Source organism: Gavialis gangeticus, unplaced genomic scaffold (assembly GCF_001723915.1).
Source record: "Gavialis gangeticus isolate Ggan-Ray unplaced genomic scaffold, GavGan_comp1, whole genome shotgun sequence".
Lineage (NCBI taxonomy): Eukaryota > Metazoa > Chordata > Crocodylia > Gavialidae > Gavialis > Gavialis gangeticus.
The window spans coordinates 14,780,892-14,787,643 of record NW_017729016.1 but is presented as its reverse complement, the minus strand read 5'-3'; positions in this window follow the sequence as shown (position 1 = coordinate 14,787,643).

The following is a 6,752-nucleotide window of genomic DNA, read 5'->3' as shown; positions in this document are numbered from 1 at the left end:
CTATAGCCTTACAGCTCTTTTCCTGCCTCCTTCTAGACATAGGCAATACAGAGCAGTCATTCTCAAGGCACTCCTCAGAACATACCAGCTTTTACATTTTCACTACCAAAATATAACAGAGTGAAACTCAGAAAGACCGCAACAGGGCAGAACGTTTTTGACACTATTTGAAAACTCTGGGTTTATCCTGGAAATCACGCTTGCACACCTAGTGCGGCTAACCATACGTGGCATGTTGCAGCGCCCCTGAAAGGAATCGCATAGAGAGGCTAAGAAGAAAGCAGCAGCTGATGAAAAGCAGTTTGCAGCAAAAAAGAAAGACCTGCATTAGAGATGCGATGGACAGACAGGTGGACAGCAGGACAGGTGGACCCGAGAGGGCAACTGAAGAAAGCCTATATGGACCACTCTAAACAGCTATTGAAAACCATGAAGGGGGGCAGAGGGGGAAAATAGCAATGAGGAGAAAATAGTAATAGCTTTTCCCTGGCTTTTTCTCAAGATTTTGAAAGTATTTGTCCTTCATATCAAAAGGATTGAACTACTGCCAGACCAGGCCACCCTTCCACCCATTGCACCGGGAACCAGACACTTCTGAAAGCCTGGGCGCCTCTTAAATTTTATAGCTTTCTCTTTGTGGTAGGCTTTTGTTCTGTGCTACTTGTGTGATTGTTTCCAATTTTGCTGCGTATCAGAGAAACTGGATTTTGTTGCAGGGACACACACACGTCTCCAAAATCCTGATAATGAAAGAAAGAATTAAAAATGAAGGCCCATTTTATCAGAACACCCAGCTGTCCCCCCCTTTCTTTAATCAGAATTTCATGCAGTCGGTGCTCGCTACATTACATGCATATCCCATTGGCTCGTCTCCGGTGCCCCTGGGATTTCATTCTGTAAATAAAAGCACGTTTTGCTTCTGCCTTATTGGCGGCAGCCTATCGACAAATCCTATGTCTCTTTTCTGCACTCAGGAGCAGTGGGAACTACCATATCTTTAAACCATATTCAGCACTCAGCCAAGGCCACGCAGCAATGGAAGAGACTCATCTCCTCTTACTAACTTACCAAATGATCTCTGAATTTCAGGGAGTTGTTATAACCAGTTTTGTCCATGGAGGTCTATAAAGGAAAAGCATGGCAGTAGAGCTAGACATGATCAGCACTACAACTGCAGTGTCCAGACGCGCCAGCCTGTACTGTGGCCCACTTTTGCTCACACAACCATGGCTGAAACAGTTCCTGTCCTCAAGTGCTTATTGCCTATGGTGACAGTGAAAAGCAAAATGATTACCCAAGGGCGGTGTGAGCCAGAGAGGTGGGAAGAACATCTGGGAGAGGGATCAGTGTGTTACCTTTGGGTGCAAGAGCCCTGGGTTGAATGTCTACTCTATCCCTGACTTCCATGTTTGACCTTGGCCATGGGATTTAGGTCCGGGCTGTTCAACTGGCAGCCAGTTGAAGCCCTGATGAGTTAACATGGGGCTCCTGGGCTCCCAGTCAGGTGCTGTTTCCCACCCCCCCAACCATGACAGCTGCTGCCTTCATAGTCTTGGGGCTTCCTTGCTGCCTGGCTTCCACAGCCGGACCTCAGCCGTGGGGGTGAGCCTGAGGAAGCCCCTGTCTGGGTGGCTTGGAGGGACTCAAGGACTCTGCGAGGTGCAGTGTGAGGCTCCAGCGTGGTACATCAGGGCATTCACTGTGTGGCACAGTGGGAGGGTCCCGTTGTGAGGATGACTGCGGAGTAGGAGGGTGTTGGGGCAGTACAGTGGAGGCGGGTGGCATGCTGCTATGGTGCGGGGGAGTGGGATGCATGTGGTGTGGCATGGCCTGAGCTTGTGCAATGTGTGGCAGGGAGCTCTGTGGCCCCCAGCTATTCAGAAGTTGGACAGCCCTGACTTAGGCCACATTTATGTAGGTGTTCTCCTGGATGCACTTCCATCCAAGACCAACCCATTGCACGTAACTACACTTTTTCACATGTGTTCCTTGTGTCCCCTTCTGAAAGAGTAGTGAGCCTGAATGGGGAGTTGCCAGGATGGCAAAAAGCGCTAGAGTTTGATAGCAACATAGGTCACACGGGAAAGTAGGGAAAAAAATCCTGCCTCAGAACCATTACAGTTTATTATAGTCACTAATGATTACTGAAGCAGAAATACATGGTGATTTCAAAGACTGGGTTTTACAGGACTACGGTTGATATGAGCCAGGTCTTGAGATTAATATTTTCCTTGCTGCATTGTGAAAATTGCAAAGGTATGGGAAGCGAAGGAAAATGGACTTTCCCTGGAGGTTAAAGATTTCCTTTTAATCAGCTTTTAGAGTTCATTTCTTAACGCTAATTAAATGCTTTGGACAATGGGTTACAACTGGGCTCCACCCAATGTTCTATATCCTCCCCCCAACAACATTTTCACTTTCATGTTTATTTGCCAGCAAGAAATGAAACACGCCTTGAAAGTCAAGAAAGAACTGTGCTTCTGGAACTGAGCCATATTCTTGGATGCAAATTCAAACCAAGCAGCAGCATTTCTGCAGAGAGAAAAATGGAAAGTTTCTTCTAATTAAGAAAGGGCATTCACTGTTTTATTTAAATGAATAGTAGTGCACCGTGGTACTAGCATCAAACGATCACATTTCATATGGAGCTTTAGGTGACAGATGATAGCTCAATGACAGCAAGGTAAATTAAACCAAGCAGGGTGCTCCTAGGGCATACTGCACTGGATTGATTATTGGATCTGTTTGCAAGACTGTCACTGGCCTGGTTACATGTCACATTTCCTTGCTGAGGCTCAGTCTCCCCATCTGTAACATGGGGATTTTATACACACGCACACACACACACACACACACACACACACACACACACACACACACACACACACACACATATATTTGTGTATGTGGGTGCACACATGAATATGTATTGTGCTAGGTGTTATTATCGTATCTGCATTGATACTTGGGTAGATGAACCCTGAGTAACAAAGGATAAATCACAGTGCCACATTTCAACTTTTTCCACGTGATTATTCAGGCCTTTCTATTTCATTATCTCAAAATAACATTCTTGCTTTCTATTCTCTCTTCTTTCCAAGGCTGTGAGTGAGTTGTTCCTCTTAAAATGATAAAAAGGAGATTTTCTAATCATTGTTTAAACTTGGAAATGTCAGACCCTATCAGCAATAATGGAGCCTGAATGGGAAAGTGGTTTTACCCACTACCAATACCCGTTACCATATTTTCAGTTTCAAAAAAGAGGATACGTGTCAGGAAGGGGCAGGTAATATTACTGGGGGGGTGGAGTGATATGCCTGTGCCCTACCCCTGCCCTTCACTCCCAAGCCTCAGCCCCCCCAACCCTGCCAGTGCCCCTCACTCCCAAGCCACAGTTACCTGTTCCCCTAGCCCTTCTGGTGCCCCTCATTCCTGACCCGCAGCCCCCTGCTCCCCTCAGCCTTGCAGTATCCCCAGGCTGCCCTGCCCTTGGCAAGCACAGGCACTGGCTCTGGTGCCACCAGCCAGGCCACACAGCTCCCTGCCACCCCCAAAGGGCCCCCCATCCCCCTCTCCCATCGGAGGGGCAGGCATTTTCCCCCTCCTCCCCCACCTTGCTGCAGCCCCAGAGTTGTGTGCACCTTGCCTCCAATTGCCCTCACTGCCTGCTCCTCCCAGCACCAAGCAGCTCCTTGCTGGGGCAAGCCAGGAAGTGCTGAGAAAAACTTCAATGCTGAGCAGAGGCAGAGCAAAATCCCAGACATTTGTTGATATTAAAAAACAAAACAAAACAAAACGCCTGGACGGTGATGGGAGGACCCAAAAAGAGGACATTTTGGGAAAACCCGGACGTATGGTAACCCTATGGATTGTAAAATGGATTTTACTAAACCTATCCTCAAATCTTGGCCGTACTTGCATGGTGAATGAAGCCTCCAGGCGCAGTGGGGGCACTATTTTCACCTTGTGCCTGTGCAGAAGGACACCAACATGGATGAAGGCTCCAGCTTCCCGTACAACACAACACTTTCACTTTTCTCTCAAAGCTGGTTAAATCCACCATGCGGTTTGCTGATCCATCTCCAAATGGCAGATCTCTGTGTTTACATATTGCCATTGTGTGCCTAGAAGAGGCGCTTTGGACGTATAAAAGTTAGACAGATTTTACTATTACTTATTTCTGATTCATTGGTTCTAAACTGGTAGCTCAGAAGTACGTCCCTCTCTCACACCAAGGAAGGAAAACAGAACAAAACCCCAGGATAAAGACCTTTGATTTTGTAGGATCTCGCACTCAAGCAAAGCTCTCGTTCTAATCTCCAGCTAACGCAAGCAGCTAAGGCTTGACATAAAATCAAAGGGGATCATTTTGAAAGGAATTGGAAAGGAACCGCAAATCTTCCACAATCCACTTGAGTAGTACCCTAAAAGCTAATGTGCTACAGCCAAGGGTCTGCTTTCATGTGGGTTTTAATACCTCATATGCATTTCCTATTGATTGCACGATTCATTATGTAGCTTTTTTTGTTTTGGTTGTGTACCGCTTAAAGGTTCCAAGCTTCCTTTCCACTTCCCTTTTGTGCCTGGCACGGTAGAGATTTTTTCTTCCTTTTTGTCATCCTGGGTAACTTTTGAGCCTGGTTTTTCCATCACCCACACCCATAAACAAGCCATCAGGACAATGAGTGCAGACTTGCAGCTGGCAAGCTGCGAATCAGTTCGGGCTCCTTCAACGATTGCATGGTCCGTATGGACAACGATATGCACAGCTCTGGGAACAACGTGTAGGACTGTCTATTACAGGGGTGGGCAAAATGTGGCCCGTGGGCCGGATGTGGCCTACTGGGTCATTCTATCCAGCCCGCGGGGCCCCTAAAAATTTAGAAAATTAATATTTATCTGCCCCTGGCTGCCTGTAATGTGGCCCTCGATGGCTTGCCAAGACTCAGTAAGCAGCCCTCCACCTGAAATAATTGCCTGCCCCTGGTCCATTAGGATGGTATATGGTGGTGCTGGTCTGATACATGGCACACTGAACTGCTAGAAGCATGGCTGGGCTTCTCACAAAGGTGGAGAAAAACTTTTGGTTGATATATTATCGTTATAGAAGTCAAAGGATCGGTCGAGTTTGCTGAGGTTGGCTCTCTGTGCATAGCTAATTTATTGATATGAGGAATATTACTCGCTGGACCCTTGGGATGACTGGAGAGGGATGGTGCTATCATAAAGGTCTGAAACCTGAGGATATTGAGGGGAGCCTATCCCCCACTGAAAAAAAAAGGCAGAAGAAAACCCAAGGAAAAACACAAGGCACAAGCACATTTTGGGGGTATGGCTTGGTGGTATAGCTTCCAGTTCTCATTTGTTGCAGCTTCTCACTAATCCTGCCTCCATTTTGCATCCCTTTTCTCTGGTCTATAAATGTCAGTACAACGAGCAAACAGGAAGCTTCCTTGTGGAAACATCACCGCTGCTGTCACTCAGCTCAGAAGAGGTGATACAGCTGGTACTGTCCTCCTTGCCTCTGAGGAGCAAATGAATCATTTTTTAATATGCAGTAGCAGCCAGGACGGCCGCCAGAATCCTCGGTAGACATATGTGTTCCAGCATCTCAGGAAACATTATTTCCCCATCTTGGGCAGAGTAAGAGACAGGAGGTAAACAAGCGAGACGTGCATTTTCCATTCCTTTAGGTGTGTTTCAATGCTCTAAATGCCTGTGCAGATAACAGAGGAGAAGAGCATGGTCTTTGCCATATAAGCCTTACTCCCTCCAGGCGGTGTGCCCCAAACCCTCTCTGGCTAAGGCTTTTGCCTAAAGGGAGCATTAGATGTCTAGTTTTTAAATGTTTCATTTCCAGATTAAGTTCCCTCCAAACATGTATGCACGTGCTTGGCTTTATGCCAGGGGTGGGCAAAATGCGGCCCACGGGCCAGATGTGGCTCACCAGGCCATTCTATCTGGCCCGCGGGGTCCCTAAAAATTTAGAAAATTAATATTTATCTGCCCCGGCTGCCTGTCATGCGGCCCTCAATGGCTTGCCAAAACTCAGTAAGTGTCCCTCTGCCCGAAATAATTGCCTGCCCCTGCTTTTGCCTGTGCCCATTGGATACTAAGGTGTTTGGGATAGGGGCCATGTTTTTGTTCTGTGTTTGTACAGCCCCAAGCACCAGGGGGTTCACAGCCCTGATAGAGACTTCCAGGTGCTACTGCAACACAAGCAACAACAATAAGCAACTGTATCCAAGTCAATGGTACCACTTGCACATCCAAAGTTAAACAGAGGCCTGAGGTTTGGCAGCTTTGGGACCCAAAGTTTCCTCCTCCTGCAAGAAGATTTACAGGTGCCCAATGCAGATGCTAGTAGAGTAAAAACTCTGTTATCTGGCTTGCCCTGGGAAGGGGGGATGCCGGTTAATCAAATGTGCACCATCTGGTGCACTCCCCAGCGTCAGTGTGCCGGGGGACAGGGCGGGGGGCCCTGTGCAAGCTGCTTTGCCCCGGGCCGTGGGCCGAAGAAATGACAAAGAAAAACTTGGCTCATGGCAGTGAAACTGGAAGTCCCCCAAAAGTGGTACTTCTGGTTTCGCTTTTGCCACGTCCCTCGGATGCCGGTTAGTAAAGTTTTCTGGCTAATAAAGTGCCGGTTAACACAGCTTTTGCTGTACAAAGCAGTGCTAGTTTTAATGGGATCTGCACAGGACTTGTGCAGCGTGCCCCTTTTGGTGTTTTGCTGTATTTGGAGATTTTCC